The following is a 13,685-nucleotide window of genomic DNA, read 5'->3' on the forward strand; positions in this document are numbered from 1 at the left end:
TCGACAGAGTCAAAATTTCAGTCTTATTACACAGGTCTGCGAGAATTTTTTTTTCTTTTTCAGCTCTATGGCTTGTTTTCGATAAACATTATGATTTCGAGTGTGCTAAATTCAAAAATGACTTCTATTTCCATTCATCGCGTACAAAGTATTCTTCGTAAAATGCAAGGTGTTTGTATGAAAAAAAAAAGCATAACAAAAATGAAAAACACCATTTTATTACAATGAAGTGAACAATATTTCTTATACAATTAAACAAGGAATTTCTATTTTGATACTTCTCCGAACACGCTTCCGCTTTCCATTTTCTCTTTCCCTGTTTCTATTTATTCTTGAATCTCACTCTAATTCGTATTAAATGAAACTACGAAGTCACTTTTGTATTGGATTTTCAAAATCAAGAATAGAATACCAGATTTCGAATTAAACGGGAGTTTCACTCTAAATGAACCTACGAACACGAGTTCAAGAAAAAACTTCGACGCGATGGAACTTTTTGGGTATTTTTCCCGGTTTCGGTAAGTGAAAATCAATAAGAAACAGCATTTAAAAAAAACCTGTCGAGTTTTTTGGTCGCAAACCCGTGTTTTCGAAATTCCTTAACTTTTCCCTGGTGGAAAGAAATTCTCCAAGTTTTTCCGATTTTCCAGTTTTTAACCAGGAAGAGCATAACGAACTTCTATACGTATAGATATATATACACACACACACACTTGTATGCGGCATCTTACGGTATAGAAATTCTACGAAAACCTACCTCAACAGCTGCTTCTAATACCCACGCGTCTGGTCAATCGCTAACATGCTGCACATTCGAACAACGAAAAGTTTGAAGAATAATAAACAGACTTTGCATTATATGTACACACATAATACGTGTAAATTTATCTTATCAATATTATGTAAAAATTCAATATGATTATAAATATAAATATAAATACTGTGGTATGAATCGTTATGATCACGGTAAGAAAATTTTCTCGTTACAGACGCATATGTGTAAAATTCCTAAATCAAAGCGTTGCGCACCTTTTACAATTGCTATATAATATATATGAAAAAAAAAACACTTACTTCCGCACCCCAAAAATATGCCTCATTAATCATTTACACATGCTTAATACGTCTACTTTTACCTCGTTTCTATCTGTATAGGAAAATCATTGCTGCGTAGGCGTGTGTAAGGTTAGATTACAAGGATAGTGTAGGGGGAGGAGGTGGATTGTGTAGCCGGGAAAGATTTTCGTTTCTCTAATCTCCATATTTTCCTAGATAGAAAATATCCAAGGTGTGCTTAGCGCGGTAAATCTACTCTCGGCACGGCGGCACCCCGAGTCGGCATCCCTCTCTCTCTCTCTCTCTCTCCCCCTCTCTTTCTCTTTCTCTCTCTCTCTCTCTCGGTCAGATCGTCTCGCGCGGATTGCAGCAGCGTTGTAATAAAAGCAGCGTCGTCTTCCTCTTTACCGCGAGGAAAGAAGAGGATAAGAGACGAAGAGAAGAGAAGAGAAGAGAGAAAACGCCACAGGTATACACGAGTCTCTGCGCGCGAGAAGAAGAACGCGGCTGCCATGAGCGTGTATATTATATGCGTGTATACTTGGGGGTAAGAGAAGACCGAGTAGAGAGAGGGAGAGGAAGAGAGAGCGCGGAGGGCGAGAAGAATAGAGCGAGAGGGAGGAGAGCGGTAAGGAAGAAGAAGGCCTCGACGGCGGCTAGCGGCTGGCGGCACCGCTTGATGTACGCCGGGTCCGTAATTACAGGTTTTCGGAACGCCTGGACGCGGCGGGCAAGCCGTGCCGTTCAAGTTGGTGCCCTTCTTCCCTTCCCTTCCCGCCGTCGTCGCTGACCGAGGCACCGATGTAACGGGTGTACGAAACGCGAATCAAGCGAATCTGTAATGTTACCGTGCACACTTCGGGACAATGAATCTGAGACGAACAATTTTTTACACTAGACAGTTACGTTGGCAACACGGCGAAACCTACAGCGCCGCGGTCGGCCGAGCGCGAAACTAACTCGATCTCGATAAACGTAACGTAACCCATGACAATCTAACAAGTCATTATTCCCGCGGTATTCTAAGGTTAGATTCGACGCTCATGGGTTACGTTACGTTTATCGAGATTGAGTTAGTTTCGCGCTCGGCCGACTGTGGCGCTGTAGGTTTCTCCGTGTTGCCAACGTAACTGTCTGGTGTAAAAAATTAGCCGTCTCGGATTCATTGTGACAAAGTGTACATGAATTAGTTACGTACGCTTGGCCGCGGTGATTCTAATTCTGTTGATTGCGTTTTGTTCGACGAGTCGGTTGGGTTGGCGATGCAGAATCAGACCGCAGCGCCATCGACGGACGGTCGCGAAACAGGCTGGATCATTGCAAGCATAACATAACCGATGACGGTCGAATCTGAGTGAAAAATAAAAAATTCAACGCTCATGTGTTATGAGATATTTTCAACGGTAATCTGACCTAGGCATACAAAATTCGACGATCGTGAGTTACGGTGTGTTTAAAAAGAGAATCTAACACAAAAATACGAAATTCGACATTCGTGGTTTATGCTAAGTTTACAAAAAAAAATCTAACCCAAAGAGACGAAATTCGACGGTCGGGCGATTTTTCATTTTTAAACAGTTTTTACCCTTGTGTAGTATTGGACACAATTGTCTAGAATAAGATTTTTATTTTTTTTAACACAAATATGCAATAATGCGATGTATGATATTGAGAAGTATCGTGTGTGTAATACAATAATGTAAGGCTTCGACGTGAATTGGCAGGATTTCGGTTTCAGTTGACTCGCAACGAACCAAATCTCATTCACCTACGTTACGCATGCATACAGACATACTTATACGTATGCCGGTACATGCTGGTGAAAGATTTACGTCGATGCGAGCACATTTTGATCCCCCCAGATTAAGTAAAACTCCCCGATTTACTACTGTAATAGTTATAGAAGGTAACGGTAAGAAGTACAATAAACAAAAAAAAAAAATATTACCAAAGTATAATTCAACTTCACTTAAAGGAATTACAGAAATTCGATGAATATTTTATACAAGCTTCAAAATTATCCGATTATTCTGATAAACTCGTATATTTCAATTTAAACTTACATTATTGCACTGCAATAATATTTGTCTTTTTCAAATTGACGAATTTTATACGTGAGACATGGAAAAAAAATACAATTTGTATGCAGCACAATTGGACGGGGGGGGGGGGGGGTAAAATCGACATTTTACGACAAAATCGACGACGAGTTTACAATTTTCCTATTTCGATTTTCCTCTCACAATGAGGTTGGAAAAAGGCGATTAAAATTACGAATGTGTTGTATAACGATCGTGACACCCAAGAGAGAAAGAAAGAGAAATAAAGAGTGAAAGACATGCGGAGTCATGCAGGGTTGTAAAAAGTCACACCGTGTAATTACACAAGTTTTCTTGGGCGCTTCCCTCCTTCGTCACTTCACTCGCCACTACACACGGTCTACGTGGTCCTCAGTGCTTACCTTCTTTCTTTATTTCTTTCCTTCTTTCTTTCCGACTTCCCATTTTTCCGTCCTTCTTTTACTCTATTCATTTTTCGTCAGTTATTGTTGTTGTTATTATTATTATTATTATTGTTGTTGTTGTTATTTACGTCTCGTCTTGTCGTTAGAGTTTCAAAGTCTCAGGGGCGCGCGTGACGTGTCTGGAGAGAGAGAGAGAAAGAAAAACGGGCTTAAAAACAAAAAAAAAAAAATAAATAAATAAATAAATGAGAACAAAAAAAAAAATCAAAATTTATAATATGTATATTCAGAGGAACTTCGTTCCTTTCATGTAAACCCTGAAAAAAAAACACGAATGACTAGCAACGATGAAGACGACGAATCAAATTCCGTGGAAAAACAACGCTGCAAACTCTGGTAAAACACGATTGTTACATAATCGGATTCGCTCGCTGAAGTTTGGCTTCCTGTTGTTACATATGTACTTGGTTACACATGGGACTCACACTTGTATATTATACATAACAGTACGGATCAGAATTGATCCGATTTAATCAACTGATTATTATAAATGATACAAACGAGTGGAGAAGTGGGAAAAGTATTTTCTTTTTTTTTGTATTTAATGTTGAACTTTATGAATAAAACAATCACGATTTAAGTGCTTCGATATTTATTACAAATGAAAGTTTTTGATCGATTAAAATGGTTAATAATATGGAAATGATTGGTATATTGTTATAAATGTTGACTCAGTACAATAAATATGCGACTCAAAGGGTCAATGAAGCGGAAAAAACAAAATTATAAATGTTATGGGTTATAAAACTAAAACATAACGGCGACAAACGAATGGAATGAACGTGTAGGGTGGGTAAAATGTTATTTCTTTTCGAAAGCAAATTTCTTCTTTTTAGAGTTCCGTATTCTCAAAAGGAAAAACGAAACCCTTATAAGATCACTTCGTTTTGTCCGTCTGTCAAGACCATGTTTCTCAGAAACAGGTAGAGGTATCAAGTTGAAATTAATATCAAATACTAAAGTCTACGATCCCTCGTAGGTGTAAAAAATTCAAGTTTCCAAGTCAACGGAATAAAAAGATACATGCATTTATGTCAAATATTTTGACACTCGCAAACTCACGAATCAAAACCTATGAGGTACTTCCGGTTGATCTAGAATCATGAAAATTGGAGTAAAGCGAAGTCTCACATCCAAAGTAAAGTAAAAAGTTCGAAAATATCGAATTTCAAGTTTTATAACGTGCAAAAAAAATTAAATTTGCACAGAACCCTCAGGGCGCGAGTTTAACTCGACTTGCGTCCGGTTTTGTTTTTCCATTTAATTCTTCTCCTTGCCTCAAACGAAAAACGCATATAAACACTCACAGCGCACTCATTGAATCGCTGGGGTAGCCTTCTAGTGTCGGTAAAAATCTCATCAACAAACGAAAAAAAAAGAGAAAAAATGAAAACGTTGCGAAAAAAAAAGGTAATTAGATAATCAAGGTGGCCACAAATTTTTTGGTAAAAAACAAAAAAAAAAAAACAAAAAAAACAAACAAACAACTCCATGACATTTTAAAACATTTCACAACCCAAGACCTAGTTTTTTCTGACATTTTCCCAGTTCTAGTAAGTTCCTAAAATCTAAATCATTCAGCTTATCGACTACACTATATTCGTTTCGAATTCAATTCGAATTGGCGAAAAATATATAATGTACAAAAAGAAGTCAGTTTAAGCCAAATTTGTTTTCTCGGTCAAGAAAAAACGTAAACTTGTTGCAGCAAAAAATCATTTCTAACTCCCATGCCAGAAAATTGGTATTTTCAGTTTTTTTTTCCATAAGCAAATTAAAAATCCCCAGACAATTCCAGATTATCCGCTAACCACTTTTAAAATACCCTGACATTTCCAGGTATTCCACAGATTTTCCGAGTCTGTGACCATCCTGTAGATGTATGTACACTTGCGGGCAATGAATCTGAGACGGATAATTTTTTACACCAGAGACAGTTACGTTGGCAACACGGAGAAACCTACAGCGCCACGGTCGGCCGAGCGCGAAACTAACTCGATCTCAGTAAACGTAACGTAACCCACGACCGTCGAATCTAACCTCAGAATACGTGTCGATCTAACAAGTCATTATCCCCGCGGTATTCCAAGGCTAGATTCGACGGTCGTGGGTTACGTTACGTTTACTGAGATCGAGTTAGTTTGGCGCTCGGCCGACCGTGGCGCTATAGGTTTCTCCGTGTTGCCAACGTAACTGTCTAATGTAAAAAATTAGCCGTCTCAGATTCATTGCACCCAAGTGTACGTGTGGACAAGAATAGCGAGAATGTGTGCCCTATACTCGTACCCTACACCCAAGGCTCAACATGTGCGCCATATTATAATAACAGGGGTCAGCTACTAGTACATACGACACGCAGCAAGAAGAAGGGTGCATGAAAGAAGGAAGGAAAAGAAGAGGATAGAGGATAGAGACTAGCAATCGCGGTAGGGTAGGTAATACCCGTTGCAGGGTGCATGATTCGTCTGGTTTCAAAAGAAGCGGGAGGAAGGGGGGGAGGGCGACGGGAAAAAAAAAAGAAAAAAAAATATATAAAAAAGGGTCGGTGTACACGCACTCTCACCCAGTTGCAGGGAGGGGGGCACGCGCGTTGCATAAGGATATCATTATTCGGTATCCTGCGGTGAGATCCACCTCCTTGATTCATAATTCAGAAAGCGGAGCAAACGTTCTGCTTGCAAGCAGCAGCAGCAGCGGAGGAGGACACAAATTTATTTATATATTTTTAAAAAGCACAAAATTTCCGGATTTGGAAATTAAACTTTTTTTAAGTAGTTTTAAATTTTCAAAACAATGATTTTGATTTCAATATTTAGTTACCTTTTAACGTTACTAACTTCAATCTGTTCTGTTTCCCGGCTATGTGAAAGCTAGCAGCTAATTTCCATTCGAACCAGGTATTAGTAAAGTTCGAAAAATTAAATTTTGATTACGACACGACTATTGAATCTGGTAACAATTTGACAAAGTTTGAAAAGACTTCGTTACTCGGGAGAAAAAAAAAAAAGAGTAAAATACAGTTGCCTCGACTTGTCTGTAAAACAAAATAGGAAGATCCGGTATTTAATAATTGCAACTCGTTTTAACCAATCGGAATTATCATCTCTCACCATTCTCATCATGATATTTCGAATCGCAGACAGTTCGAATTCAGAATAAAATCATGTAGAAAAAAAAATCAACTTCAAACATACAAAGAAAGGATTTTGTTGCCTTTACCGAAAAGCAGTTATTATTATTCAAATAAGTATCATTTAACTCGGCAGAAAAGTCCTTTATCAAAACGACGATTCGTACTGTGAAGTGAAACCACATTTACTCGAATTACTCAAAGATTAAACAAAGATATATAGAATCAAAATTAACAACAAGTAGAGAAAAAAAAATGAATAAATAGTTAAATAAATAAATAAATAAATCAATAAGGTAAAATACAAATAAAGAGAGTGAAAGCCAGAGAAAGAGAAAGACAGAGAAAGAAGGGAAAAACAAGCTCGAGTCAGAGGTTACGGCTATTATAAATAAACCTTTGCATACATGTAGCATAATGTATATACCTTGCATGGGCATTGGGCATATATTTTTTCAGACAAAAATTTTTTAAATCCCAGAACCGCTGATGCCGCCGCCGAGCGGTCGGTCTTTCTTTTGAACCACCAAGCAGCGCGTCTTTCTCTCTCCCTCTCTCCTCTCAGTTTCGTCCTGCTTGCTTCTTGTCTGCCCGCTTGCCCAGCCAACCCAAAGGTTCGTGTATAACGGGTGACGTGAAATTGACCAAAGCATAAATGACTCGATTCGAACCTCGACAATTCGTCAACGGATTATAAATAAATTGGAAGTGGTAAAAAAAAAAAAACAAAAGAAAAAGAAAAAAAAAACCCATCGCATTGATCGCGACGCAAAATTCCGATCGGTATTTGTATTACCTCAGTGTTGCGATAGAGTATAAAAAAAATTTCATTGCACATCACATTTTGTTTAAGATGATAAAAAAAATCAAAATTTCAAGAGATCTAAAACAATGTCTCGTACATACGTATCTTGACATACCGTACTTGAAACACACAGTCGTCATTCCTGACCGCGATACGTTGTTGCAGCATTATCTCGTCTCGATGAGACGAGAGCAAAAAAAAAAAAAAGAACCAAGGATGACGAGGAAGGGCGGGAGGATTAGAAAAAAAAACTTGGGTCATTAGCGGTAAGGCGGAAAAGAAGTAAAACAAGAAAGAAAAAAAAAAATACACAAGAAACAACGTCAAGTCGTCGTCAAGTCTTGCCGACAATCATCATCAGCGCAGAGCTCATACGGACACATGCTAGATGCCTATGTACACCTGGCAGCAACTTACGGACATATAAATTTGTGTGTGAAGTATGTACACGTAGATCATACACATAGGTATGAGATCGCATGGACGATCATGTTGTCAGTCTCGAGGACGACAGCAGCAGCGGCAGCAGCAACGCGGCGTGTCTTCAGAAGTTTCTTTCGAAAGGTTTGCGCGTGTTTTACTTACGTACGTTGTGTGGTGCATGGATACATATATACCATATACGTGAATACGTAAACGTTTAAGCGATTAATAGCGTTATGAAATCATTTAAGTCTGATTTATATCATGTAAATTAAATAAAGAAGAAATAACGTGTGTGTGTGTGTGTGTGTGTGGGTGTGAATGTATGTATACAACTAAGAAATAGCACCGGGTGATAATTATTTTTTTTTCAACATAATATCATCTACTTCGTGAAATTAGGGGAAAAATTAAATAGGTATAAAACCTGTATAGAAGCAGAGATTTTATACTACATACATATGATACATATTTTTAATAATATTATAATGAAAGTTAAACGATTATACATATTTATATACGTTTATATAAGTAATATGTGGATATTTAATGCCGGTATGAAACACGTGCATACAGCCAAACGTTTTTCGTTTTATTCATTCATTCTTTATTTTATTTATTCATTCGTCTCTTGTTTTTCTTTCTTTCTTTCTTTCTTTCTTTCTTTCTTTCTTTCTTTCTTTCTTTCTTTCTTTCTTTTTTTTTTTGGCTTTATCTCAGTTTCTCGTCCGTCTCCGTCTGGTTTCTAATTACCGGGCATGTTTACGATTGTAGTTTGCCGCGCGACGCATGCATGCATACCTATAATAATAATAACAACAACACAAGGCGGCGAACAACCGATCGAAGAGGTCGACGGCTCGGCGGTCAGTTCTTCGTCGATAGCGGGCGGGCTTATAGTTTTGTCCGCACGCATGCAAATTACGCACATATATATATATATAATATGTAATCAGAAAGAACTGTTCGGGTATTAAACCATGAGAGTGCACTTACACGTGCAATCGATCGTGCACGCATGCATATACAGATATTATAAAAACATCAAAAAAAAAAAACAACAAATATGTAGTTGTGGATAAAGCAATAATAACTTTTTTAAACTTCCCGCGTTTCAAAACTTGGGTAACCATAGAATACACGAACGTAGATATGGACAATTACATTCATCAATGCCTTCCCCTTTACGGCTAACTTGTTTTCAGTCGGAAACAAAATGCGAGTTCGACTCTACGTACGAATTATGTGACATTGATTGTGGCAATCCATCAAGTCGGCTGCATCGGCAGTCATTGTTACATAATTCGTATAGAATCGAACTCGCATTTTGTTTCGTGTTGAAAACAAGTTAGCCGAAAGTCCAAGGCATTATTAAACATTGCTCTGTACCTAGAAGTGTTGTCATTTGTTGCTGCGAATGATTATGCGAAATTCAAGAACTCTGCATAGCTGATATTATATATTCATTTTCTCTTAATTAGAACTACAACATGGTTCGAAATTGGGGCGAACGATGGCGACGCTCATCTTAGGTACCTCCGTATTCTTTGTTACAACATTACAACAAAGTGATTGATTTGAATCCGAGGGGAGAGGGATTAGTAATCGACAATTCTGACAGAAAAGAAGTAGGACAAAGAGAGCGTTGAATCATTTTCAGAAATCAATGTGCGACCTCGGACGTCGAACGAATTTTATAGGTTATAATACCCGTGCAAACAAAAATGCTAGTAAAGATTGAGTCAAGTTTCTATCAAACCTGTTACAACAGGTAGCCAGTCGGGCAGCTAGCATAAAGACAGATAGATAGATAGATAGATAAGTGATACCTATGGGTATTTATTAGCGATATCGCGTAGATAAAAACGTCAGCTGCGTCAACTGGAATGACATACCTTATCTTTGCTGAGATCCATTGACGGGTGGTTTGAAACGATTAAATTGAGGGTTAGGTTAGGTTGGGTTAGGTTAGTTAGGTTAAAAGTTACATGTTACTCTTGTAAAACAAGCACATTTTTAAAACACAAGTTTGACGTCAGGCACAAGCAACTAAAAACCACCATCGCCACCGCAAACAATCGGAGCAACACTAACCAACAATGATAATTATAATTTATATGCCTCCAAGGCGTGAAATGAGTTGTTTTTTTCCCCCTTTTCTTTTTAGTTATATTAATATTCAACGTCTCGTTTCTCTCTCTTCTTTTCTTTGCGGAGGAATCGGTGAAACACAAACGAACACACACGTACACTTGCAGTATCTAGATATAATGTTATAAAAAAATCTCACTCACGATACACGCCACTCAACAAAATTGTAGACCAAACTTTGTTATTCGTACACTTCCTTGGATCGAATTTATTTAGTTATATATTCCATTTCGTAGTTAGTAATTTCTTGACACGATTTATACATTCTAGCGTGTGTGTTTATACGTATAATATAAAAGAAAGCTGCACTTCTCGCTTAGTACTTATGAACGAGCATAAACGGCGTCGCTTTGACCAGCGTTGAAGTTACCGCGCCTAGCGTTGATTTTCCAACCGGCGTTTTTGTAATTGTTTGTTGCACAAAAAAAAAAATCCTCTTTACACGGACACAAGCAGTGACTGGTGCACCGATGAATATGACGAGGGAATTAAAAAAGCACTGCACTGCACTCTGATCGCATTGATAAGAAAAAAAAGAAAAAAAAAAACGATTTTCAAATATTATACGCGAATAAAAAAAGAATTGATATCGTACGATATGTCAATAGTTCAATCTTTCGCAATTTATATGCAACTCTGCACGATATAAAAACTGCACAATTTTGCCCACCCAAACCGTAAAGAAAAGTACAAACAAACAAAAGGAACAACAATTCCAACCGCAACGTGAATTTCAATTTAACAAAAGATACCTCGAACGCGATCTTTTCGTTTTTTTCAATCCCTGTAACGTCGTTATATATGTATATATTAGAGAATCAAGTATTTATCATCAAAATGATTTTGTCAATTTATTAAAGCAACTTGAGACACGCGAACGTGAATTTTTTTTAAATGTTGCTTCGTATTTGGCGGTCGTCGTCAGTGGCAGACTTGAAAAACACTCGTATCAGCGCCGCTGCGTGCCGGCAGTACGTCCTCCTCAACGTCTGCCGTGAAACTGAAACAAGAATGTTGGCTGCACGGTTACGCTGGCTTACCGCCGGCGAACCAACGGCGAGAAAGAGAAGAGAAGAGAAGAGAAGCTGAGGAGGAGCGGCCATGCAGTGACCATGTGACGACGACGCTCTCTCTCTCTCTCCCTCTCTCATTCTAACCTCCCTTCGAGTAAACCGAATGATATTCAAGTGCGCGGCAGATTACGAAGGGCGATGAGGTAGGGATAGGTATCGCAAGGTAGAGAGAAAACAACTGGAATAGCCGATTGATAAAGGGATCAAAATATCGAATTTTCGTAGACACGAAAATCTTGTTGGTAGAAATTTCAAAATGTAGAAAGTTCAAGCGTAGAAAATTGTAAATTATGTAGAAAGTCGAAGTATGACAAAATATGGAACGGTAAGATCGAGAATCCGCATATGATTCTGCATTATCGACATAGAGGAATTCTGACGACTCTACAATTCAGCATTCTATGGTCTGACCTTTCTATTCTTTACGCATACTCTCCTACTTTCAACGTGTTTCAAAAAATGTTTAAATCTAGATTTCGCTTCTTTAAAAATTCTACACATTGCGATCCTTCGATATTTTCATCTTTCTATATTTTTACCTCCACCCGTATCTTGTATGGGTTTTCAACTCATAACGTGTCCACCAGAAAGCGATAAATAGTAGTTCGACAATTCATCGGAATCGCGCTAATAATCAATCAGGGTTGAATCCGAATGGCGCTTTCTGAAACTTTTGCTGCCAGCACCCCCATCTTGATTATATTCTATTCCATGGACAATTTCTATATATGGAGATAGTCCTCCTTACCTCTACCCTCCGTACGGTAAATGAAGAATATCGCTGCACCCGAACTTAATACCAACGTGTACGTACGATTGTATGTATGTATGTATGTATGTATGAACGCATCTATGTATAAGTACACAAAAGAGAGGGGGGGGGGGGGGGGGGCGGCCTATCGCCCAGGTATAAGGCGGAAATTCTTTGGAAGAGCCCTTTAAACCTACCAAGGTAGGCTTACCGGTTGCCCCACGAGTCCAAATTTCTTCGAGGAAATTGAGCATGCCGCTTACTAATTCGGCACCCCTTGAAAATCCATGAGAACCCATTATCATTATTCCTAGCAAATTTACAACCCCGGTGTAATATGATTTATTATCATTATTATTTGTGTAACAGTACCTTTTAATTTTCTTTCGCTTTGATCGTTCAATCAATTTTTTATTTCAACACGAAGTCTTCTCTTAACGGTTCTTACATAATTTTTACTGTATAATAATATGTTTCTCATACTACCAATATGAATTATTATTATACCCAAGTACATACATAATAATGAAAATATACCATTTGAAAATTTCAATATCATTCTTACATGTATACTATACGTTATATATGTATACCGGGACAATCTCTTGAAACTTGAAAATCAACCGCGCATGCGCCAAACAATTAAATCTCATTGGTCGGCGAAATCTTTCCGCAGCGATATTCTTGTCCGCGATGCAGGCGGGCCAACCTACGCAAAATGTGTACGTTTGAATTTTCAAAGAGCGTAAGCGTTGAATTCCGACCGTTCTTTGAAGAATCAACTTTTCGACCCAGTAACAAATGCTTTCCAAACCTTTCCGAGTCACCGCCTCAATTATTTAAGATTCTAACCTCGAAAATTCGTATCAACCACATCGCCGGCAAAAATAGTTTGACAGCTGAAACTTGGGATGGCCAGCCTGCACGAACAACCGATAAATCTCGCTTATTTGATAATAATAAATTTTTTCCCTTCAATTGTTTATTCCTCTGTTTTGTATTCTTTTGAGGATCACTCGCGCGGCCCAAGCCAATGATAAAAAATAAAATAAAACCATGCTGCATAACTGTTTACACATGTGTGTACGTACGCGATCGAATCGAGGCCATGTGTGTTATAGGAAAGAAAGGTAGTAGATAGGTAAGATAATTGGTCCACCTGGAGCACAAAACCCTTTGTTTTACAACCGCTTTCATGCATGAGCGCCACCGCCATTTCAATAGAATTCCCAGATTGGCTGTCCCAGCCAGGCACACTGCCGTTTCAGTACCTGTAGTTAGGTATAACTTATACAAACGAATGGGAATTATTCGGTTCCTCTCTTCAATTCGATAAATTATACGTACAACAAAACTTGCACATGCACACAAATTGTACAGAGATAATTATCCATAACGATTCTCCAAATCAATGCTCCATACGCTGTGTAAAAGCTCGAAAAAACGGCCGCGAAGCTAAAAATAATCGATGCGTCGATTAATCGAGTTCAAGCAAATAATCGAACACGACTCGATTGAATCAGTAGATTAATCGCTTAATCGGTTGTTTCGTATTTTTTTGAAACGGTGCATTTGAAACCAAAATTTCGCAAATTTCGGTACGCAGTCTTAACGGCGGAAGAGTTTTTTGATAATTTATAGTTTCATTCGAAGATATTTTTCAATCTCAGGTAAAAATATTCGTTTATATGATAATATTTGATACTTTAATCACATAAATTTATATCGTATGGCCAAGTTTGAAAAATGATCGATTATTTTTTATCACTCTT

The 13,685-nt window shown here is 38.0% G+C and overlaps 1 protein-coding gene across 6 annotated transcripts in view; it reads right to left on the reverse strand.

Annotated features, from left to right (window-relative positions):
• LOC124176275 (axin) overlaps positions 1-13,685 on the reverse strand; it is a 70,566-nt gene that overhangs the window by 18,104 nt on the left and 38,777 nt on the right. Inside the window, exon 1 of one of the 6 annotated variants that reach the window (XM_046557336.1) lies at positions 9,834-10,531. The exons of the other annotated variants lie outside the window; for them this stretch is intronic. The gene's annotated coding sequence lies outside the window, so the exon portion shown is untranslated. Of the gene's footprint in view, positions 1-9,833; positions 10,532-13,685 lie in introns of those variants that run through there. 6 annotated transcript variants of the gene reach the window in all.

Source organism: Neodiprion fabricii, chromosome 2, assembly GCF_021155785.1.
Source record: "Neodiprion fabricii isolate iyNeoFabr1 chromosome 2, iyNeoFabr1.1, whole genome shotgun sequence".
In the NCBI taxonomy this organism is placed as follows: domain Eukaryota; kingdom Metazoa; phylum Arthropoda; class Insecta; order Hymenoptera; family Diprionidae; genus Neodiprion; species Neodiprion fabricii.